The 24,898-nt window shown below is 40.1% G+C and overlaps 1 long non-coding RNA gene across 1 annotated transcript in view; it reads left to right on the top strand.

Moving 5' to 3' along the window:
- The first annotated feature begins 1,882 nt into the window (after positions 1 to 1,882).
- LOC142399767 (uncharacterized) overlaps positions 1,883 to 24,898 on the top strand; it is a 51,929-nt gene continuing 28,913 nt past the window's right edge. The window contains exons 1-2 of the long non-coding RNA XR_012772882.1: positions 1,883 to 1,928; positions 14,403 to 14,506. This is a non-coding gene — a long non-coding RNA (uncharacterized LOC142399767). The remainder of the gene's footprint in view (positions 1,929 to 14,402; positions 14,507 to 24,898) is intronic.

Here is a 24,898-nt window from a genome sequence, read left to right as displayed (position 1 = left end):
ACTTCTTACAACTGAGAAGTACTCGATAGAATTTGCTTCACAAAAATTTTGAAAAAAACTGGAAATAAAAGAAAATAATTTCTGAGGTTAAAATCCACCTTTTTCGCCACGTAAACCCTCAAAGTTGAAAAATGACACCAGTGGGTTTCCCATAAAACTTTGATAAAAATGGTTATGAATAGGATGGTGTTCACAAAAATATTCTCTATGGTCTCAAGCTAGTAATGTGTTTGTCCATGACCCAGCACCGGTTACTGCCTTTGTGTCATGTTTGCTGGTCTTCAGTTTTAAAACTGGAGGAGGGCTTTTATTTGAATACAATTTGAATATATTTTCTTATACTTTGCAGAGAATAGATGTGCTGAAGTTTAAAGATCTGCTATGATCTGTTACTATGACAAGATAATGGCAATATATGTGTTTGTCTCTATAAAGCACTCCATTGACAAGCGACTCTTCTGGAGTCATGAGTAATTATTTTTTTGATAATCAAAACTATCCTACATTACTAATAGGAATAATAATACGAATGCCATCATTCATACAAGTACTTCAAGACAATCTTATAAATTGATATTTCAGATTGAGATGCAAAATAACGAAATTTGTTTTCCACTCAAGCAGAACAGACCTGCGTTAGCAGCCTTGCTGGGAACTTTCCTGCAGCCCCCACATCACAGGTTACCAGAGGTTAACATGTAGCCAAGCTAATTCTCTATCTCATCTCTTCTCCTCCCATGGCCTCTTTCTGGGCTTCAGTACCACTTCTCCCGTTTCTTCTCTGTCGTCATGTATTTAAGCAGGCTATCTTAATAATGAATGTCCAGGGGCCTCCCTTTCTCTATATTCTTCTTCTTTTTTTTTTTAAATCCAGGTCAACATACATGTAAATCTTGGGCATCAAATGGCTCAGTGGTTCTCGTTACCGCTTCAACACGCAAAGGTAACTGTGTTGTCACAGTTCTACAAGTTATTTTAGTTTGGAACGCTACATGAGAGATGTATTTGATGTTCAGTACCTGGTAAAAATTGTCAGCTATCTACATGGTTATCTTTGTGTGTTTGTGTTAGTAGGCAGTATGCAGGAAGTAGCTTGACGCTTCCTGTATATACATTAAACTGTACCGAACAGGGCAATAAAGCACACTGCAATATCATAAATTAGATTTAATTTAGAAACTTATTCATTTGTTTTCATTTAGTGTGCACCAAACGTATTCCGTATTTTTTTGAAAAGCCTCTTAACATTCTTTTTTTATTTTCAGTTCAGAATATACATAACATATCTGAGTAAGTTTTAACATGAAATGTAGTATGAAAAGCCTCTTAGTGTGCATGTCATACTTTCCGTTCAACATGTGTGCACACGTTAATCAGTTGTTGGGTGTCAGAGGTTGCAGGTGCATGCAATAAAAGCTGTATTTGTGTTTTGTCAGTATTTTTCAGCTCTTATTTGTGAACATATTTAAGCAGGTAGTGGTGAGTCAAATGCACTTGATTGATAAATTTACTTTAATTACAAAATGATGTCTATTCTGTCAAGCCCAAATATCTAAATGGTATTTCCAGACTGACATGCATTGAAATGGGCAGCGGAGGAAGTTATTTTCTCGTAATAGCAACAAATGAGTGGGCTAACTGGCAGTAATTACCCATTGTGCATGTATGTGTGTCAGAGTGTGAGTCTTTGACAGGCCAGTTCAGACACCAATGATAACACAGCTGTGTCTTATTCCTCTGGGGCTGGGAGTGATTATTTTGAAACTCCCTTTTTATTATTGCTTTTCCAGTTTCTTTTATATGTTTGACTTGCATTTCAACTGTAGTCTTGCTCATGGTCTTCCAATTGTGTTCTGTCTGTCTTGTGTGTAGGATGAGGAGATAGAGACGAATGGAGCAGGAGAGAATGGACGTCACAATCCGTTGATGTAGGAGCACTGAGACGCTCACACACTTTCATTCATCTCATCACAAACACCCCGCTGTCTTTCTGCATCTGTGTGCCATGCCGGGCAGCAGTGGGTGTGTGACGTGGTAGAAAAGTAGGATTCCACTGTTTGCTTTTGACGTACGTCCGCCCTCAGCCGAGTGTGTGCGCATTTGTGCGTCGGAGTGGTGGTTGTGTGAGGAGACGTATCTGTGTGTGTGTGTATATGTGGTTTTGCAGAGCAGAGAAGTGAAACAAGTGAAGCCTCAGAGGCAGCACCATCCTCTCTGTCAGCCAGAATGTGAAATTCACTGATCGAAAGAGCTCCTTGTCACGTACAGCCGCCTCACAGGTTCATTGTTTCTGTTGGTGTGTGTCTCTTATTCTGGATCAGCAGTTGCATAATTTACAACCAAGTTAGATTAAGTTCACAGATTGTGTCTTGGCACTGACATTTAGATGTTGCACATGAAGAACATAAAACACGTGAGGAATGTGCTGCTCCCCAGGAAACTCACCAGTTTGGACAATAAACCCTCACAGTGGCATTTCACACATGTATGACAGTTTTGGTCACCATTCTACCAACATGTGGATGTGTTACCTTGGACCTTGTGTTGCAGGTTACAAAGGAGCAGGCCCCAGTGCAGCAGGTTCTGACTCTCAAGAGGTGCAGGAAGGACTTACAATGAAACTACTCAGACTGTTTCCTTTCTGTGCAGCGGCTCTGAAACAGTGGCACGGTGCCAGTTTCTCCTCCCTTAGCCTGAGGTGGGGTTTTTATTGAGAGTTGCTGCCAAGTTTAGGAACATGCAGAACGAACAGCGTGATGGGCTGTTGACTGACTGATTGATTACATTTCTGTCATAGTGTTGCAAAAGCTATACAGGTGTTACATTAACACATGTTAAAAAACACGTGGCTGTTTTTGTCATGTTCCAAACTTTTTTCATGTGCACTGTGCCATGAGGTGTGAAATTAAGTTAAGGTGCAAATGCAAACACTCAAGAAATTGTGTTTGTGCACTTGAAAGTTGTTTGATTTCACCTCTACTACACATGCACAATTTGTTCTTTGAATTGGTCCTGACAGCTACTTCCTGAGGTTCTCCTCTTGTCTGCGAAGTCAGAGGTTATCTACAAATCCAGCGTCATTCAACCCACACAGGTCCATGCAGCTGTTTCCTCTTGTGATTGTGGATCAGACTGAATCTCACACACATGTGTTGTGGGATTTCAGGAAGGCCAGAGAAGCAAACACCACTACTGGAAAAATGGTTTAGTTTCTGCAAAACTTCAGTGTCTTCTTTTGGTGAAAGGATGCTTTTGTCCGATGTGTTTCCCAACTTCTCTTTTTTACTTCAGTATGAGTTTCCGTGTCTTTAAAAAGGGTGAGGTTGTGGTCTGAGTTCTAGGACAGGAACTATATACTCAAAACGTGTGTGTGTGTGTTTACATCAGTGTGTCTCTACGTGCGTGTGCTTTCTTGAACATCTGCTCCTCATTGGCTTTGTTTTCTCTACTCTTCATGGCCCACCCTTGCACTTGATGCTGGACTCCCAAACTCTTCTGCTGTTTTTCAATGAGAACGAGACTGAGACAAAGATGAGATTACAAAGAGCGGTAGAGGAAAAAATGTACAGCAATGTGAAGTGAAGTATTTGTGGTTTGTCTCATTGGCAGAGGATCATAACAGTTGGTTTTTGTAAGCTCCTGTCCAGCACTCGGTGCTTCTCCTTTGGCCCTTACTCACGATGTCCACCACCTCTATGGCAGCAGATGTTGGGTCTTTGTCCAGATGTTCTATACTCACCGCTCTCTTATATTCTTTAATCAACTGTCAGACGAAGAATATTTAAAGAGGCATTTCCTTCCGTCTGCTGCCACAAGAGCAGACACACACACAAAAAAAGTGCTGACATCCTACATAGAGCGAGAAGGATGCAAAAGAGTTTGACCCAAAGAATTCCAGTGCAACTGCACATTCACACGCTCGTTGCTGAGACAACAACTGTCCATGTTTTCCTCTGTTTGGAAGCCAAACTCACATGCACACACACACAATGTAAATGAGTTATGCACAAACACGCACAATGCAAATGAGCTATGCACACATGTCATGGTTTCTGTATTGGTTTGAGTGCAACATCTTCACCTCTGACAGTGTTTACACAATTGACAAAGGGACCCGCTCCGTAACCAACAGAGAGGAAGTTTTTAGATACGCTTTTACACTCACAACACAACACTCTGTTCACTCGCTGCTGACTCTTCATCTAACTTGTCTGTTGCTTTACTTCTCCACAGAAACTGATCATTGGAATGACCTTTCTTGATGTCTATCTTGCATTTAGATGTTGCAACTTTGCTGCTGATATTCTCTCACACACAGCTGGGAAGGCAAGCATCGGCTATTAATATCGAGAAACTCAGCAGTGAAATGCAAATAAAAAAAGGCCATAAATAATTCTTCCTTCAGATCACCTGGCCTGTTCTGGCATGGTAGTTTGATAGAACACGCAGAGAGATAAGAGTGCATACCGTCATAAAGACATGCAAACAAGCGCCTCAGCAAGCTCATACAAACATTATTGGTGCATGTACATACAGATTCCCATTCCATAAAGTACATCTTCCACTTGTATTACTATGAGGAGCAGTGTTAACATCATAGTTTGGTGCTCTGGCGGTTGGTTACGCCACCACTGAACAACCATCAGATGCAGTGTCATGATTCTCAGAGGCACTTTTATCAATTATGGTGATGGCCAGTTGTTTTGAATGGGAATAATCTCATCAGAATCTGCAGAATCTGTCTTCAGCTTTTTTACTGACTGTGGATAATTTTAGATTCTTTGTTTTGAGTTTCAGGATGGTCCTCATTTGCATGAAGAAATCTTGACCTTAATGTTATGCAAATAATAAGCCAACAACTTATCACCCTAACTGTCAAAATCCAAAAAGGAAATGCACTTCTTTCCTAAGACAAATTCTGGATGGTTTGACATAACATTTGGTTCATACTGGAATAATGTGTATTATTCATTATAATGTTTAATAAGATTGAAGTTGCGTGAATACAGGCATGAACCTGATTTCTGCCTTTGCAACATAGATTTCGTGGATGACAGTTGCAACTCTTATGTTCCGATCCTACTTCATAACATAATCAAATTCTGGAACACATTATTGGAGCAATTTAGTAAATATCAGTATGCTAACATAGATAGCCTGTACTTGTAATCAACATCACGCCTGCAGGCAAAAGCATTGTCGTTTTGTCATCTTCATGATGCCAACATGAGTTGTTTGTCTCCTGCCATTAACTGACAGTCAACAAAACGTTTGTATTCTTATATTCTTTATTCACAATAACTTAAACGAGCTACTTCTTTAAATGCAAACCTCAACCTTTCACTGAACAAGACGAAATCGATGTATCTGACATTTAGTATGTCAAGTAACTTTACAAAACACTGTTTGTGTTTTTAATGTGATGTCATTAAATACAATAAATATATTAGGAGAGTTAACAAGATGCCAGACAGAGTGAGAAGAAGATGAAGGAGCCACAGCAACAATAATAACCCTGCAGTGAGTGACAGGGCTGAGCCTCATGTTGCTGAACTTGACCGCAGGCCCAGACTCTGACATGAAAGTGTGACCCTCAGCTTGACGACATCACACCATGCTGCCAATTATAGGGATTCCCTCCTTTTCCTCATCTCCACTTTCCTCCTTTCGTCCTGTTTCACTCGTGTCTTGTGCAACACCTTCAACCGCGTTTTTTATATTTGGCAGATTGGTGGCCAGCAATAGATCAACATTGATCATTTCCACAGGTTTTTTACAGACCTCTTCCTTGGCTTGGACAGAGACCCAACCATCTTATCTCTTTCACTCCCTGTTGTATCTTTTCCTCTTGTTGCCCTCAGCTCACTTCCGCCTCCCTCAACCCACCACATCACTTATCCAGGTGATGACATTCATCTCATGTCGAGGCAGACAGGCAGCTGTGTGCAATGTCCAGGTGCTTAATCCTTCCCTTATATCAAGTTAGCCTCTATTAGCCCTGTGACATGCCGGGCTGGGGACTTGGAGCCAGAGAGAGGAGCCATCAGACGGACAGCTGCTGATACCTAAAAAACACTCCCCTCAAACAGACAGACACATTGTATGTCTGAACAGATGAGAACCTTTCACTGATTCAGTTTTGCCTCACACTGACTTCCAGGATCGACAACAATAAAGGATTGCTAAATGAATGCAGTAAAACAAAAACACACTCATAATTTTTTCCTTCTAAAGTGCCAGGAATGGTACTTGACTCGTTTCTCCAAAATTTATAGTTAAGCTCTGATTGAGTGTTTTTATGCTGTGACTGGAAACAGTAAGTGATGACTTTCCTCCTCACATATTGGCAGTGGTGCTGGCAACGTTTTTACAGCTTCCTCTAAATGAGAGGAGATAGCCAGAGGTTTGACCTGAAAGCTTACTGGAAAAAATTTACCCAGTATGATGAGACGTTAGCTTACAGTTGATGAAGAATCAGTGCTAGTATATGAGACTCTACAAGCATTGAAGAAAATATGCACTCACACACGCACAGACTTACACATTAAGACACACTTATTCGCTCCACTTAGTGGTTCAGAGAAGGAGCTATACTGCCCATAAAGTACTGAGTCATGAGTACGGCACAGAATTCAATCATTGTTTACCACTGGTCTCTGAGTTCGATTCCCGTCAGATATACACACATAAGCAATGCATTTCCCCACCAACACATTGCTATAACCCACTAATGTTTAGAAGCTGATGAATTCTGATGTACTTCCATACCACTCATTTAAAATAAAAAGCTATTTGTGTGCCTGTACAATTGTGTGTGCCCTTGGACATACCAGTAATCAAATGAAAAGATAGCTAACTGCTTACAGTGCAAGTCCCATCTCATAAATTGGCTATATTGCATAAAGCTTGTTGTTTTAAATAGCTAGGGTGGAGAGAGATTGAAGGATAATATCTAGGGAGATTAGAAGTGCCTGTGGCTTGAAGGAGAAGGAAGAGAGGTGAGGGACTTATAGTCAGATAAGAGGAAGACAAATTCTGAGCAAGCATGCGGGGTCATATTTATTTAATAGAATTCGTCAGAGAGTTCCCGAAAATGTAGTGACTTACATAACAAGGTGAGCTAGCCGTTTAATTGCTTAAAATCTGATTTGTCCAAATTAGAAAGAACCTTCCTCTGGTTTTCACAAAAAGAGACAAAAGACCAACAATTGCTACATGGTAAAATCTATGCTAAATCTGCCTCAAGCTGATGAAACGAGTCGGGTTGAAAGTGGAAAGAGAGACAAGAGAGCAGGAGGGAGGTAAGAATGGAGAGAAGATGGATAGTGTGTGTTTCAGATTGGGGGAGGAGGAGGGGTGAGACGGCACGACGAGGAGCGAGGTGAAATGCAGAGATGGTGAAGTGAAAGGAGGGGGAAATCCCTCAGGGAGGTTCATCTATCCACATATGTAATGAAAAGATAGTCATCCATGTACCCGCCTAATGTAGTGTATCGATGAACAGCTAACAGCCCCACTCTGTCTCTTTTTCTAATCACTCATGTTTGCTGAGAGGTTGCAGGCTTTGTTGAGGTCCCCCTGCCTGGAGGTAAGCGAGGGCCTTTCAACTCAGAAACTTGTGGACCACCCTATTCCACACTGGTATGCACTCTATCCGCGGCTCTGTAGCTGGAGTCAAAGGTCAGGAGCTGGCAGGTGATTGGATGTTGTTGTGGTAAGGGAATACTGGACCGCTAAGTGCTGCAAAAACACCAACTGTCTCTGATATTACTGCCCATAGGCCATCAGACTACCCTCGCTTCGTGTGAGTGTGTGTGCACAAATGTGTGTTAGTGTGTAGGTCAAGAAGGGACACAGACCAGATTTTTGTCTTGAACTAGACCTTCTGAACACACACCCCACCTGGAAATTAACAGGATCCATGTGTGAGTGTGAGCATGCGTCTGTGTGTGTGCCTAGGAGACTTCAAAAGAACCACATTAGTAGATACTATTTTAAAAATATCTTCAGATCATTTCTGACATTCAAATAAGTTATAGTCCGAGCTATAAACAGACAGTAACAGTTGGAGAGCTGCATGTGTTCAGACAGTTTGGGTACTGGATAAGATTAGTCAGGGGATTGCAGACTGGTTTTCCCTTAATGTTTTTGCAGACCAGATTAACTTTGTAGTTATATGATATGGTGTTTGAGGTTTCAGCAGATTGCTAAAAGGTTTTTCTAGATAGCTGTCTCTTTAGTATAGCTGGTGCATTGCTTGATAGGGGAGAGTACAACTCGGTTATTATCTCTAGCTAGCATTTACAAATGTCCCTGAAACTTCTCACATGCGGCTTTCAGGCAGACACCACTATTTACCAATGTTCTCTAAACACCTCATGCGCTGCCAATCAGTTGCTGTGAAAGGGTAACGCTCTCACGTAATGCTACTGTTTTGAAAAGAAACAGCACAAGGCTACAGTGACTAAACGGCACATGTGTGTGTGTTGCCACTAAAATGTGATGAAGTGAGCCAGAAGAGTGGAGCTAATGGTATGTGAAGCAGTTGTTAAACAATCAGATTGAAACTGGCCTTGAATTAGGTGCTGAATTTGACCTAACCGCTGCAAACTGACTCGTACATTGTAACAGCCATTCTTTTCTAAAACAGGACCTTTATGTCACTGCTGAATTTCCCATAGGTTTATATTTTTTTGTGTTGCTAGGTGGAGCAGCAGCAACTTATTCGTGTTTTAAAACATTTGCCTCACGTGCAGGCAATCAGTAGTTGTGAAAATGTAAAAGCAAACTCTGTGTTGCACATCTGATGGTCCTCGGCTATACACTTTCAAAGTCGTAAGTAGGATCAACATAACAGCTGAAGAACATACACAGAAATATATGTGTATGTATTAGTGAGATGGTGTTTGAAAAATATGGCGTGGAGAGCTCATCTCTTGGCAAAAAAAAAAAAAAAAAAATGAATATCCAGCCTGCGTTGCATATTTGAAAAACACAAGCCCATTAACCAAAATGAAAAACTGAAAATGACTTCTGAGACTGCAATAAGAGATGGCTGTGCTGCAGGGCACCACAACCTAGGGATACCTTGTGCATTACTCAGGGATGCCTGAGGAAACATGTGTGTAATGCCCTGGGATGAGTATGGGTTGGTGTGGATCACTGCAGCAACAGATGCAGCTTCTGCATTTCACAAACCATGACAGAAATATGTCAACATGTGAACTGCTGAAACCACCTTGAATTCTTTGCACAAATTAAGATACCTATTTTTGAAGTGCATAAATAAATATAAGGTGCATCTTCCTTTCGTTTCAAATGTTGCTTTTGACCCTGATCAGTCAAATGCAGGATATTATGCATATTACTGTCCAATATGTTTAGTTTCAGAATTTTTGCATTACCTTTGTACAAATGTATCACATCTTATGAAATATCTTATCTTATCTTATCTTATCTTATCTTATCTTATCTTATCTTATCTTATCTTATCTTATCTTATCTTATCTTATCTTATCTTATCTTATCTTATCTTATCTTATCTTATCTTGTCTTGTCTTGTCTTGTCTTGTCTTGTCTTGTCTTGTCTTGTCTTGTCTTGTCTTGTCTTATCTTATCTTATCTTATCTTATCTTATCTTATCTTATCTTATCTTATCTTATCTTATCTTATCTTATCTTATCTTATCTTGTCTTGTCTTGTCTTGTCTTGTCTTGTCTTATCGGTATAAAAGGGAAAAAAAGTCTAATTTTTGTGGTTATTATTCATCAGGTCGCTACAAAAGTATAATTGTACATTTTTGTGTTTTTTATCTGCAAGATACGATGTATCATGTATATGTGTGGTGGAAGATAGAGGCGCTCCCTTTTTTGGGTTTGATTGAAAATACTCTATCTTAAAAACATATGTGCAGGCACATTTACATAAGAACATGCGAGTGCAGAAAACACACAAGCCACAGCTGTTGTGTAATAATTTTTTTATGAGCACACAAAGCCTCTCTTGGCAGTGCCTTGGCTCTTGAAAGTTCAAGTACCTTATAGTTGATATTCTAGGTTAATGCCAGACTCTGTCTAACACAGAAACACACACACTCTCACACACACCTGTGCACAGCCCTAAAGGTTTAATTGTTCAGAGCCCATGCCAAATGTTTCACTGTGATGGGGGACTGACTGCAGCCATTTTTCATATGAGCCAACACTTTTTCTCACTTCTTTTCCTCTTATCTTCTCTGCCTCTACTCTTCCTTCTATTCATGCAATTAATAATCAAAAATTGAGGAGTTAAGAATAAGCTTGCATAGGTGCCATGGCACTATTGAGATTAAGAAATAGAAATGAGGAATTATTGAGGAGAGGAGTGGAGAATAAAAGGATAGACGGAGGGGAGTAAAAGATAAAGAGTTGAGTTGTAGGACACAGCAGCCTTTGGAGCAGCCAAAGAAACTCAGTGACCCCACTCCTCGCCCCAGTGCTATTCCCTTCTTATGCTCTCCTCTTTTGGCAGTTAAAGAACATCTCCATCCCAACATAGCCCTACCCATCCTTTTTGAGCCTTAACTAGCGTACCAAACATTGGTCCAGTCAAGCAGGGCAGTGTGAGTGAGCCCCACCCGACAGCCCACCCAGCCCCGCAGGAGGCAAAGCATGGAACCTCTGCTGCTCTTATGAAGCACTGGAAAACTTTTGTAGCTCTGTTATATTCAAACCTCACCCCTCAGCTCTCCTTTTTGCTCCACATATGAAGCAGTCACATTCTTTCTGCATGTGCCTCTGCTGCTCTTTATTGTTACACTGTCATTGCTATCTTACTTTCCTCTCATTCTTTCTCTTTCACCGTCTTCACCTCTCACGCCCACGTCACCACAACCGACTCCAAACGCTGCCTCCCTGTCTTGCTGGTTTGCTGTTAGAGAATCAAGGGCTTAGAGAGCAGTCAATCATCAAGATCCTCCACAATGCGAAGCAGATGTGTGACACACACTCTCACACACAGGCACACGTGGACGAGAAGCCTGGAGGATTTCTGGGCCAGAGGGTGGAGAGAGAAGTAAGCAGAAACAGCTCTGTTGCTGGGATACAGCAAAATAAAACAGACTCAGAGCAGTTCAGTCTCCAGCTGAAATGGGCGGTTTGTTTCACACACACACTGGTAACTGTCAAGATGAAAAAACAATGTTTTAAGACAGTCCTGGGAAAATGGTTGAACCCATGCACGTTCTTAAAAGTTGTATCATAACTCAAAGTTATCATATGTTATCTATCTATCTATCTATCTGTCTGTCTGTCTGTCTGTCTGTCTGTCTGTCTGTCTGTCTGTCCATCCATCTAGACATCTCTATAGATGTAGATATCTCTAGATAGATAGATCTATCTACCTCTTCTTGTGTATCTATTTGACTTTTCTTATATTACTATTGCCTTAAAACTCAATCCACATCCAGCAGAAGTTCTACGGAATGTCCATATCCCTATTCTTCAGAACAGGTGCTATCTTCTTAGAAATCTCCTTTTGTTGTAAGCACTCAAGCATAGATGTGCACGCGCACGCACATTCTCACACACACTCACACGAAGCCAAGGGGGATTCCTGAGACTAATGTTTAACAGAAAAAAACTGGACTGCGCCATCAATTTTAGCTCTTTCTGCAGACACTGTGGTTTACTCTAGATAGCCAGGCCAAGCTTCAGAGATAAGACGCCTCTCAGCATGATTGTGGGAAAGATGAAAGCCTTCCCTTTAAGGCTGACTTCTCTTTCTGTCCCTCCCCTCCCTCTTGCTCTAAATGCAGAATGTGTTTGTGAGAGAGCAAGATTGAGTGAGATTGAAAACTCTGAGAATGTGGATACAAAGTTTTAAGTCCTGCAGTTGTAACTTTGAAGATGAATACTTGTTTATTTGTGGTGAGCAAAGTGGTTGCAGCACAGTTGTGCCGAGTGGTGCTTTGCAAAGGGTTTAACCACTTCCAATGTGATTTCTACACATGGGGAAACAAGGTGGAGGAATGTCCCCAAAAAAGGCACCTATGCTGTTGCTCCAGCTGTACCGTAGTAGAGTACAAGCACTGTACATTGAAGAATATACAGTATACCTTTTCTGGACTTTTACACACACAAATGTACACACACTATGACACAAATGTACCTTTTTGTTCTGATTTCGGAGCTGTAGCCATTGGAAACAGCTATCATTACATTACATTACGGCCATTTTGCAGATGCTTTTATCCAAAGCGACTAACAATAAGTAAGTCGCTTTGGATTGAGAGCTATCAGCTATCTACATTCAATTTATAGTTGCCACTGAACCTAACGTGCATGTTTTGGGCTGTGGCAGGAAGTAAGACTAACTGAGTCAAAGCCATGAAGGCACAGGGAGAACATAGACCATGAACAGGACTCCAACTGCCTACGTTCTTGTCACAAAGCTACAGTTTGTCTTTACCCTAAGGTTATAAAGGGTATAATTATGTATACATAACTGTTGAGATGTTTTTGTACCTTTAAAATCAGACAAAGGTCCATAGTAGCCAGATTTCCATTTTTTATGTGTATTTTGAAGATGTGAATGAGAAAAGTTGAAAAACTTCCACTGATACACAAAATCGAAGGTAAACACTCAATTGAGGTTGTTTTTGCTGTTTCAAAGAAGACTTGATGCACATTAAATGTTATAGTTACAAATCGTATCTGACCAAGATTAAAATAATATGACTCACCAGCTGTTTTGGGTCCGAGCTGCCAAAAAAACATACATCTTCCCATATATGATAACCCAGAAATTCCAAGAGATGAAAGGAATTCCTGAACAAGAGATCTCTCCTACCCCCTGGCCTATCTTCTGATGAGTAGGTTGCACAGTTTGCACACACAGCCAAAAGGAGATGCAGTTCTGGTGCATCTGACCAACATCTGGAATTTTGTAGCTTTTGTTGTGTTGTGCTTATACGGTACTGAAGCACTACTTCAAATACCATTGTTAGCAGTGGCATAAGCATTAACGTGAAAGTCTAAAGTAAAGCAGGAGCTAAGTCATTATGGGTTACAATGTGGTACATGTTACTACAGAACTATATCTACAGCGTGACAATAAGCTCTAATGTACAGCCAGACTGGCAACAAACGTGTCGTTTCTGATGAAGAAGAAGACGGAATCTTGAAACAGATCTCAGAAAATAGTACATTTGGGAATACATGAAGAAACAGAGGACATTAAAATAATTTAAATCTGCGGAATAATGTACCAAGTTCTCCAAAATGCCACAAACAGCATCACAAAAAACAAGGGGGAAAAAAGAAGAAATATCTTTCTTTTTTTCACATATTGTTACTTTACTTATAGTGCTTAAATACTTTACATTCTATTTAAATCAACCCATACTTAAAGACCTTTCTACATTTGTTAAACTGTCATCCAAAGATGAAAACTTGTGTACGTCATTGCATAAAGTAAAACATTTTCAGCCTGACTTGATGACAGCTTTAGGTTTTGCAGCTGGACATCATCATGCTTTCTGTGTTTACATTCACTGCATGCATTACTGGTGACTTAAATAGGTATGTCTATACATTTTGAATACAGTCTGCTTTGTAATACATGCAGTTCAATACAATTTGTGCTCAGCGGTTGTGTTACACACTTATATCTTTAGATCAGTGTCACATTCTGCACATATTTATGACCAGGGAGTGACTGCTGGAGGAAGCGTAGTGGTTAATCTGCAACATGCCATGTGTATCAATGCATCTGCACACTCAAACCCACTCATCTACGGTACGTCCATACTCAAACAGACCTACCATGATGAGTCCCGTGAGTAACAGTAGATTACAGAGCTGTCACACTGTCTGCTGGATGGAGGCCGTTAGATCAGGGAATGTTTTACAAATGCGCTGCCTGACCTTGGCCACACAAACACACACCCACACACACTAACACACCTACATGTATACCAAAACAGAATTTCTGCACTATCCCCCTGGAACTTGTCCCAAACAAAAGCAGATTACTGTTAAATCTAAGACTGCCTCTAAGCCTGGAGGAGTACACAAACACACATACAGATCCACTTGGACTAATAGTGCAGGATATGCAGAGGCATGCACCACGCTAAGCCCTGACAAACAGGTATGAAAAAGATTCCACCGCTGGAAAACTGCTAGCATACTTAACTCTTTCCCAGGATCTCCCAGCTATTAATAAACTGTGTGTTTGGTTCTGTAAAAGAATATATGTATGCGAGCGTGTGAACAAGTGGGTGTGCTCCTGTGCACGCATTTTAGACAGACAGAGCATTCATTGTGATATTGCTGTGTCCCTCAAGGCGGTGGAATCTGGCACATTGTCTATGTCGGAAACTCAAACCATTTACAACTCTCAACTTGTTTTGATCCTTTCAGAAGATTCCATTTCCCGTGGTCGTTTGGGGAGTGACTGCAGTGAAGCCTCTGGAAGGAAAACCCTCATTATTCCTTCAATGTGAGTGGGAAGATTCGATTAGAAGGTCAGTGCCAGTCTCTCCACTGGAGTTTCCCTTCACATAGTCAGGCATGAAAAGGTGACTGTTAGTTAAGAAAAAAGCTACTCTTGTACACAGTGGAGAAATGTGATGCTCTCAGAGGGCTGTGCCTTTCATCAGAATATGTGTGATGAACAATATTATTTCATTGTTAGATAGCATATTACAGTAATACATTTTGCTACAGCTTTTCTCTTAAACGAGTAAATCTAATGAAAACTTAACTAACTGTTTTGGATATTTGTGATACTTCCATGTGCTTTGCTTTCCCAGTTCTTTTGTATCCCCTGCCCTCACTTATCTGGTTGGTGCATTTTGACTTTTCCACTGCTATGCACGCAGAATTAAGAAGTTGGTCACACAGTGATACCTCACCCTGTGCACATTTTCTAATACTGCTTTACAGCTGTCCGATCTCTGCTTCTGTTTTTTTTTTTTTGTTTTTTTTTCTTAATGTGCTTTTGAATGCTTAATGGTGGAGCGCCACTGTTACAGATTGTTCCAAAACAAGTATGAAATCAGCTGATGCAAATTTCATGGACAGTGTGAATCAAAGAACTGGAGCATGACAAAGAAAAGAGTGAGTGGAAATGAGGGAGAATAGCCTGAATAGTGTGAATACATTGTGGTTTGGGTGTGCAGCTTCTTTTTTGCTAATGGTCAGGATTATGACTACATAGTTTACAGTGAATGAGTGATATTACTGTTCAACTCAGGTTAATGACTGCTAGCTGTATCTTATCATTTAAAGCTAAGAAGATGTATATAATATCTTCAAAAAACTCAGAGAAACACAATTACTACTTTGCCAATGGTATGAAATGGCGCATGCTTAATGGCGTGTTGTGAGCCCTACATGAATGGATAGAAATAGCTTAAGAATTTCAAATCAAATCAAATCAAATCAAATTTATTTGTATAGCACATTTCATGTACAAAACAATTCAAAGTGCTTTACATAAAATAAATGCATTGCAGCAGGGAGTGGAAGAAGCCTTAAAAATACATGAAAGAATATAAAGAGAAACAAATAAAATAATTTAAATTAATTTCAAATCATTTATATACAAAGTGTTTCTGTATGGCTTTACAAGATGCTAAAGCATGACACATAATTTCTAAACTGTTGCTGGTCTTAAAATGTTCTCATTAACTCCAGGTCAGACAGTGAATACTCTGGTAGCCATGTGTGCTTTTGTCAATGCCTGTGTGACGTGCAATACATAATTCATCATCGCCACCACTCAACAAACTTGGGTTTACTGGTTCCCTGTGGTTACACTTGTGCAGCCCAAAGATGTGCAACCATGTGGAGCATGTGGACTAACTGTTCATGCACCTGGATCAATCCCTTGCTAAAAATAAAAAAAGAACAGCATCTGAGATAAAGAGGGCAACTTGCAGAAGAAGAGCTAACCTCAACAATACTTGATAGAAAGAACAATGAACAACTGACCATATTCATATAATGCTATTGAGCCGTTGTATTTTACTGAGTTAAGTTTTTTTTTTTTTAATCTTTTCTTCCTTTTATTTTAAGCCTCCATTGGAGATGGTATTTTTGCATTACTGGGGGAGAAATTTGTGACATACCTGTGTGGTGACTGGTTGAGGACCATAAGTGTTGGGTGGGTCAAACACAAAAATGCAATACCAGAACCAGTAGTCTAAATATCTTGATCACCTAAACTACAATTCTCAATCGTTTTAGTCTTTAGAAAATTTAACAAAACACAAGAATGGGCCAACAGCATATGGAGCCTGTGGATGGTTTAAAATGCAACCTAGAGAAAAAAATCCCAATTACCACCAGAGAGCCCCCAGATGTGTTTGATTCTATAATGCTGGAACGTTCCAGAATGGCACTGTACTAATGACAACCAGCTCCAGCAGTTTTGGACATGTTGTGTCTTTTTTGAATCTTCTTGAGATTTTCTAAAGCGCTTTCCTTCTGTAAAAGTAGGTTATCTTTAAAAATGTTCTAAGTTGCTTTGGAGGCTGTGCTGTTGGGCCCTTTTGTTTACATCATTATTATGCATAACCATGCCACCAGGAAAGTTGTTGCACCTGGGAGTCGTTGATTGAGCTTTTCAAGACCCAAGTAATGTCTGAAATTAAGAGTCTGAGTTAAGAGAAGATTGTCTAGGATTCAGAGAAAAAGGAGGAGAATTAAACAATTTCTTCCCTCGAATGATACGGGAAATGTCAGATCACAGGCAGATAAAATGAATGAGCTTTATGCTTTGCTGAGAACATCAATATGGCTTGTCTGGTTTTATCAAGACATGGCTGCAAGAGCTAATTTTACACCTCTCTACCTGGCTTTTAGACTGCAAAGGCATACGTAGTCTGCAGACAGAGAGGTAACAGTAAAGGAGGAGGGTGAGGAGCGCTTGTTAACTACAGATGGTGTGATCCTGGACATGTCACAGTTGTTGAATTGTGAAGTGTTAGTTTCTGTTCATGTTGTCTACCAAAAGAGCTCAGCTGTGTTACCTGCCGATGCTGGGCATCAGTTATGTTGCTGCCAAACTACAAAAACAACACCAAAATCCATTCCCCGCGATCTCTGAAGATTTCAACCACAGTTGATCAGTTTTATTTTTTCTATCTTAAACAATTGTTTACACTGTAGTAATATAAATTCCCTTTCCAGGATTCAGAAAGTATAATCAATTGAATTGAATTGAATTGAACTGAACGTGGGTGGGTGTACCCCCACCTCGCCTAACAGCAATTGGAACAGCATTCAGAAACTGAATTTGATTGATTGAAGCATGTATAGAAAATGCATGGATGGATGGATGTTTGAGTGTGTACATACAGTATTTTGGTCAAGTTAGAGATCAAACAGGAGTCCCAACTTTTGGTAATTTCTGGATTCAGTGCTAAAGTTCACACATATTGTGCCGAAGGCCTATACAGGGCAAGTGTTGTCTGGATCTGATGAGGGTAAAAAGGTTTGACAAATGGAATTTCTTGGCTGGCTGCCTGTCACAAAGAAGATCCCTCACGTGTTCTAACAATGAACATGTTTTCCAGCTTTTTTCTGTGTTCTGTGTATGAATAGAAGTTGCATGCATTCAGATACAGGAATGCAGCTGAACACTTTGCTTGTGACACAAAGAAAAAGATAGGGAACTACTTACACAGAAAGAAAGACTGAGAGGGAGGTTATTTGTGTATGACAGAGGGAAGCCTGTATCTGCTGCGTGTGACACACAGAGCTCTCTCTACAGCAGCCAGGCCACAGTTTAGGGACCTGTGCCAAGGGACAGAATAGCCTGTCTGTTTCCTGATCTTACTGAACACTGATTGACAGCAGGGCTTCTTTCTGTGTGTGTGTGTCTGTGCATATGACTTCTCTGCCTCTGTATTTGTGTGTATCTAACTGACAGATTGACAGAAATGTATTGCATGAAAGAGGATGTAAAGATATTGCCATCTCCACAGAGTAAAACGATCTCCCTTTTGACAACTCCTCTTTTGGTTCACAATATCACACTTATGAAGCATACAAAAGCCCACATGAACTCTAGAACACACAATTCGCACACACGTTCACATGCCATTTAACCTCCATTTAAATAAACATTCCACACAGTATACAGCAGTTTATTTGTTCAGTGTGTTAAATTACACATGTGAACACACACGCACACAAACATGCAGTCACACATTTTGGTCTCAGCTGTCATGTTTCCAGAGTGTCAGGTTGTGAAGAGCAGAAGTAGATGCCTCACCTCTGACCTCAACGCAGTCCTTCGATCTTGTGAGGTCTACAGACGAATAACGTGTGTATCAGAGACTGCCGCACTCAGACATCAATCAGCAGATTTTGATTAACAGTTTTGAATGCGATTGCAGGGATCAAAGCCTCTGCAGAACAGATAGTGAGCTAATAAAACCCTGTTTGCATACAGGAACAAAATGCAAAGAGAGGATTGTGGTTCAAAGAAGTAGCGATAGGTGTGATAGGAATTGGTTTATGAGTCTGAGCAATATGTTCAGAGTAGCTCAACTCATTCCCCAGTCTCATTCTTGTCCACATAATTCCCACAGCAAACGAAAGGTCGGAGTAGCCTGTGTACCTTAAATATTTGAATGGCATTTGTTGTTTATCAAATGCACAGCGTTATCATAAAAACTCACCACTAATCCAAGAAAGTCCTGTGTGCACAGTAAAAGTTAAAGAGAGAAGCACTCATGTTCAGAGCATGCAGAGATTACTCCAGATTTTTCCAGTTTTTTTTAATTACATTATGAACCATAGACAATTAACTCTTTTTTTTTTAACAGTTCAACATTTGGAATCGTTATTCCCAAATTGCAAACTATTCTCTACATAATCTTTCTCAGACTGGTAAATCCCATCACATGTTGACTTCATGTTACTGACCTTTTGCCAGCTGTTTAGCTCAGACATATTCCACCAGGCCTGAAAAAGAAGTTTCAACATTTGATAAGTTGTCTTGATTCAATTTTCAGTTATTTGTAGGGTTTAAATGATTTGCACATCACTGCTTTCTGTTTTGATACATTGATGCATTACATGCATTTTTGGGGGAAATGGGGTTGTACTACAGCTAAACAGATTTAATCAAACTGACCTTCAGCTGCAGTATATCAATTTTTTCAAATACAGATGTGTGTTTTCTTATTTCATTTAATTTTATTTATTTAGTTTTAATTTATCTTGATTTGGTAACATGACCAACTATGAAAAATGAACAACAGAAATTGGGTGCATCATTGAGGGTAAGTGCTATTCACCTCCACCCCCTCATCAGCCCCACCCCTTCCCTGCAGTGAGCCCCCAGAAATTCACTGGAGGTCTAAACAGGAATCCCCCACTGCCCCACGACAGACTGGCTGACTCTGCATGGTCCACATCACACGCACAAGCACACACACACACACACAGACATGCATACATGCACACGGAGGCTTACAGACAGCACAGGAATAGTCCCAGTCTGGGGTCATGCCATACATGCTATCTGCCTCACCCTTTTATATCTCTCTGCAAGACTGTGAGTTTGCTACCTGCAGTCATTTATATTTGAATAAAAAAAACTCAATAAAACCCATTTATGTTTGATCATTTTCTATCCTTCACTTTGTTTTTCTACCTCTTTGACTTTCATTTTCTTTTGAAATCAAACTACTTCATAGTTTGATTTCTCTTTCTCTTTCTGTCAGAAACGCCTTCAGTTTGATGCACAAATCTAGTCAGTAATCCACTCTGTTCTCCCTGAAACCAATTTAGTTTTCATTCTCCTAACCCTGTCACATTTTACAATGACACGGGGTGATGCACAGATATCAGACTGACTGAAAGTCTGAAAGTGCAGATGAAAGGAAAGGTCAGGAGTTCCTCAGCCTCTAGTTCCTGACATTGTGTCGCCTCCCACAACACCACCACTGTGCTTTAGTTCCCCCTGTTCAGTGAAGCACCACAGCAATGAGGAGGGGCTTTCTTATACCCTTTCCCCCCAACATTTGCATGGCGCTCACTGTTAGGGCTTTCCCTCAAACAGAATACCACATAGTCACACACACGGTATGTACATATCACTATATGCTGTATTAGTTTCATGCAGGCATCCCTACATTTGTAAATGTGGGATCACTCATTGAACCACAAATTATAGTAAAAAATTTAAACTATCAAAAAATTACCTTACTGTGAGTCTTCACACACACTGATCGATTAAAGAAATAAAGCATACTGCAGGAAAAAAACAGCTGCAGTTTTCTGAGAACAGATTTTCTATTTAAGGGATCGAAACCTCAAAATAATAATGTTAATTGGAAGGTGCCTAAACTTCACGTAGTTTGTGAAATTCTGTCCACAACTCTTCTATTAAACTTTTCCTACTGTAGCTACATTTATTCTTAATATACTGTAGTTCAAGGATCTGTGACTCGGCTAAACCTCAGGCCTACATATTGGAGGCAACGACTAAACCGACTAGAATATCTTGTGCCACTACATTCAGTGTGTCATTTCATTCAACCGATACAAACTAAAGTGTCCTCATCAGAAACATGCAGAGGATTTATGTGTTTCGATAATACCGCTACTCAAGCATTGAAAAGGCACTCTTAAAGTTATGTCAACAGTATTGAAAGTGCTGTGTAAATTTTCAATTGAATTATACTAACAAAAAGATCAGATGTGTCACAACTTTTCTTCAGGATATAGCCACAAGCTTAGCTTTTAGTATGACATTTTAGATATGCTTTATTGCCAAGAGCATCAAGAGAATTGATACCATGAGTTATTTAGACTATGGTAAATATGTTGCTGAAACCAGCCGCTAATTAGCTTAGTTTAACATAAAGCTGACAGTGGATGTAAAAAGCCTATACCTTGTTGTTTTTCAGTGGGGTTATATATGCCAATTTCATAGAAACAACATCCTATATTTGTTTAGATACGTACATCGCCAGATTAGCTGTTTCCCTTGTTTTCAGTCTTTATGTTAACCTAACAAAATGTTTCATCATTCAACTACCATTCAAGGCAACCTGTGCCGTAATACCCTGTTTCATAGATCCTGAAATCTAATTTCGTACCGTAAATATGCATATATATGAGCATATTTTTATATATATTAGCATATATATATGCTAAAATAATTCTTGGCCAAAAACAGTTGTTTAGGTTTGCTTACTTTGGATAGAGACGGCTTAGCTGTTTACCCATCTCCAGTCTTTATGCTAAGCCATGCTAACAGCTAATGAAATAGTTTCATAAAATTTACAAGAGTAAAATCAGCCTAAGTTTTGATAAGAAGGGGCGCCCGGTTGCCCAACTTCTTGTCAAATCTTTTATAAGAAGACAATTACATGCTGAAGCTCCTCGACGCGGATGGCCCAGGATCGAGTCCCGACTTAGGCCCTTTGCTGCATGTCATCCCCCTCTCTGCCACCCTTCCTCTCAAGAACTTTTGAGGTGCTGACAAGAAAGTATTAACCAATATAAAAAGTATTTTAGAACAAAATAAAGCTACATGAAAAAGGATTATGATAATCTAGAGGAATCAATCAGTCAAACTGTGAGGATTTTGGCACTTCATTAAAGTCTCTAAAACACTCAGATTACTGACTTTTTTCTTCTGGTCAGAATCTTGATCGGTATGCCCTTACCGAATTCAAACAACTTAGAAGAAATGAGTGGTGTTTCCCTTTTACTGGCACTTAAGGCTGACATTCAGTCCAGTTCAAAGCAGAAGGCAGATTTGCTTTGTCATGATAGCTGCTTGGGACACTTGATCCCTAAGCAACCTTCTGGTCTCTGTATCAGGTCAAGCTTGTTGTCAAGAATGCTGTCTATTTCCAGTTGACCTGCCATGGCAGCTAGTTATAAACCTGGGTTATGCGATTAGGTCTGCCAGTGTGGACAAAGAGGCGGATGAAAAAGAAAAGTGTGGGGTTTTCCTGGGAAGCTCCCAGGCAGACATCTGCTGCCATCACTCTATTGCCCCCACACCAACTCCCTCCCACTCTGCCTCCAAACTGTTTCACTTCTGTGTCAGTGTCTCTTTGCAGCGAGCAGCAGCTCTCCACTGAATAATTTAGAGAGCAGCATGGACAAACGGGGGATCAAGTCCCCGAAGATGGGGAGGTGGAGGGATATGACTGGAGGACAGAGGAGGTGGGGAACGGGGGGATTTTAGCCCATTAGAAATGACAAGCTATGGAGAAATTTGTGGATGGGGTGAGAGGGTGGGCTGTAATGTTAAATTAGAGGCCTGCAAAGAAGGATGCTGCCAGAACAGAAAGAGAAAGAGTGGAGAAGAGGAGCAGGGGGGGAAAGAGAGTAAGTAAATTAGTTACCACATGTCATGTGACCATCGGGAGATCCCTGAGCTGAGCTGGTCACCTGACTGACTGGAAATGCACCCTAATGCCTGAAACCAATTCCCAGAATTCACGTCTCTGTGAGTGAGACCATGCCCCTTGTCGTTGTTGTTACAACAGATTTGAGTATATAGTAGCAGTACTGTGGATTGTGTGAAATTGTATAACTGTATAAGTACAGTATGTCCTTCAGCCATCTCTCTGAGATGAAAAGAACACCTTAGTGAAACAAAGCTGGCTATTTAAACATCAGAGGTGAAAGCAGTATTAAGTCAGTGTCACTGTTCACAGTCTGAACCTGGGTAATTCTCATTTTTCTCTTTCTACTGCTGATGGACTTTTCTGGCCAGCTGTGTCACGCCCACTCAGTCACACACAAATGCACACCAAAACGTCCACAACGTCATTTACTGTTCAGTTTGCCTATATATTAGAAAGTTAGGGGGATTTGAACAGTTGCATTTTCTTTGAAAAACAGATGTTTTAGATCAGTTTAAATCTTAAACTGCTCCTAAACAAGCTCTGAGTGAAAGGATCATTATCTCTCCAACTATATTCTTTGTAGATGTTGGGTCTGTGGACACAAGTAATTGTGGTCAGTGACTAACTAGCTAGTGCTTTATGTGGGAGAGAGATCAAAATGGTTTGATCAGTCCAATTTCATCTGCGTTAGAAGTGCTATGCGATCTAAGACTTTTAACTGGTTTAGTTTCAGGTTTCGCCTGTCTCTTTGTTTGCACTCTCATATTTCAGTTACATATTAGTGTTTGAAACCCTGTAATCAGCTTTTGAATTATTGATACATTTAATTTTGTTTTGTCTTCATAAAAAGTATTTTATAATTCTATTTATTTGGGTTTTTTGTGTGGGTGCGATCTGAAAAACACATTTCATTCATTCTGGAGCCATTCTTAGTCACAAAATAAACCATCTCTGATTCCCAGAAAGTAGATATAAAGTAGATCAGATACCAAATAGTAGTAGTAGTGATAGAAAGATACATTTGATACTTTTCGAGTCACGTTTTTTAAAATCTACCTTTAAACACCCAAACTTAGTCAGTTAGATGAATAAATCAAATCTGAAAATTGTAAATTTGATCAACCCTCTAAGGTAGCTGTAACCCATGACTTTACCCAAAGTTAAAGTCTTGATGTGACCGTTGCCTGGTGAAAATTTTTCAAAAAACAGCTTGGATGAATTGAATTCAATGAAGTCTCCTTATCTGAGCCCATTCTGTATTTAATTTGAAAAGGGGTTTGAAAGAAGTACAGATTCTACATTCTCCATGGAAAGTTACACGTTCTGTCCCGAGTCTCGCTCATAGCCAGCTGAAATAGTTTGTACCACAGCTGGTTTAGCAGCATTCAAAGCATTTGTGCTCTTCCAGAGTGTGACTAAATAAACACATTGCAACCATAACTACACAGTTCATTGATGGACTTTATCACCTGTCTCTGAAGGCAATGCCTTCAGGCTCTGTAGCACTGCTCAAAAAATGCACTCGGTGTGAAAAGATGTGAAATACTTTCCATACGTGCACGCTAGTTTGAGTTCCCTGGAGGATGCTGGCACATTAGTTTTTATGTCCCTGGTGGGAATCTGGTGTTTGCTTTAGTTCCGGGTGGGTTATGCTCTGGGTTTGTGGGTTGGTGTTTTTCAGGCCAGTAGCCCCAGGAACAGGACGAGGCCGGACTTCTGTGTTTTTAAAAGGAAGCTCTGCGGCTGTTGCTGCTCTCATCTCCACAGTGTTTCTGTAAAAGATTGAGAGTTATGAAAAAGTATCCTCTGGTTCTGGGTAAGTGTAGGTGAGGTAAATAATGTTTGAAGTTTACTGAAACACACGTAACCAGTGTGGTTTCAGGGCGCCCACTCCTGTTTCATAGCATCAATGAACGAGAAAAACTCCAAGAAGACAAGACTTTCCAAACATCGGTTTGTCATGAAAAAACACAGCAAACAACAAATCTCCGAACAGTTCTAACACACATGTGATTCATTTAATCAAACCAGGGTTTTTCATATACCTGTCTTCCTTTGTCTCCATCAACACCTTTAGGTCTTTGCCTCCTACTCTGCTTTTAACATAACTTAAGTGTGCTTCTCGTCAAAGCCAACACTTGTCCCAAATCACTGAAGCGTCATTTTGGGGCTGCAGCTTTAGTTCTCTGTGTACTCTCTCTCTGTGCTCTAACTTTTACTAATCAGCGGAAGTTCAGATTAGACTAATTAATAATTCATCTAATTGCTGAAAATTTTTTTGTTATACCTCAGGACTTGTTCAGACCCAGCTGTAACCAACATGACGGAGCGCTTCAAACCAGTTTTTTGTCTCATCTTTATTTCGCACATCTTTTTCCTCATATTGATGATTAACATCTCAGAATTCCTTTCTAATGAATTGTGTGCAGAGCGGAATCTAAACAAGAAGAGTTATTAATGAGCCTGTCTGCATGTGTTTGTTGTTGGCGCTTTTTTTTTCTTTCACCATCCGATATGTCTTCCCAA

Source organism: Odontesthes bonariensis, chromosome 15 (genome assembly GCF_027942865.1).
Source record: "Odontesthes bonariensis isolate fOdoBon6 chromosome 15, fOdoBon6.hap1, whole genome shotgun sequence".
NCBI lineage: Eukaryota > Metazoa > Chordata > Actinopteri > Atheriniformes > Atherinopsidae > Odontesthes > Odontesthes bonariensis.
Note: the sequence above shows the minus strand (reverse complement) of the source record. Positions and strands in the feature narration are given on the sequence as shown.